We start from the raw sequence: 996 nt of genomic DNA on the forward strand, positions 1-996 counted from the left end.
AGGAATAAATTGAGGATGCTTTATCGTTCAAAACTATAGCTTTATATTTTTTATTTCGTTATAGATACGTACACGCGGTATGCATTTACGTGAAATATTTCGTTTCAATATTTTTGAACACTAGGAAGAGTGCTTTCTATCCGACAAAGAAGGATGGAACAAAATGAACGTGCGAAGTATTAATAATTTTACGCAAGCAAACGCAGCAGACATGGGGTTATTTTTGCGAACAACGCGATCCTCGGGAGTCCGTCAATTGTCGGTCAGTTATGCGATAAATATATCACGTCTACAACGGACTAGCATCCGCATAATATTGTTGCTAGCGAAGAAACACGTCATACAAATAGTTCAGACGCGAGAAATTAATCTCCCGCTATCTCTAATTTGTGAGACGAAAACGTGACGTCCCGAAGGATCCTTGAGAAAGCTGCTATTACAGCCGGTCAAGCCTACGCTCTAGGCCAGGGGCTAGGCTAGGCTATTTCCGCGATTCAGCTTATGAACCGAAATAGTCGTAAAGAGGAACTTCGGAAAATGTTGAGACTCCACGGGGATCCCAGTGTGTTTGGCTAGCGCAAGATTGTCTCTGCACTTCTTTTCACTCAATTTTTCATCGTTCAACGGCACTGTTGAGAATTCGAATTTTCATCCTTGTATCCACTTAGTTTTCTAAATACAGCGGGATTAAACTAGACAATAATCTAGCAGAGACATCGCAGATTATATAATATCTCTTTTTCGAAAATACGTTGCGAAATATAAATGCGGCTTTCGTATAAAAGTATAAAAGAAATTATAAACACTGATTATTTCAGTTTGAGAAATCTTTTTGAAAACTTTCTTTGTTTTTTTCCTCATGTTTTAGAAATACTTATATAGAAAATTTATCACAACAATATATTAATTAACATATATGTAACTAAATATATGTATACATACATTATAATTATTATTTTAATTTAATTTATTGTTTAATTCCATATGTATGCATTT

The sequence above is a fragment of the Atta colombica genome, unplaced genomic scaffold (assembly GCF_001594045.1).
Source record: "Atta colombica isolate Treedump-2 unplaced genomic scaffold, Acol1.0 scaffold92, whole genome shotgun sequence".
Taxonomy (NCBI): domain Eukaryota; kingdom Metazoa; phylum Arthropoda; class Insecta; order Hymenoptera; family Formicidae; genus Atta; species Atta colombica.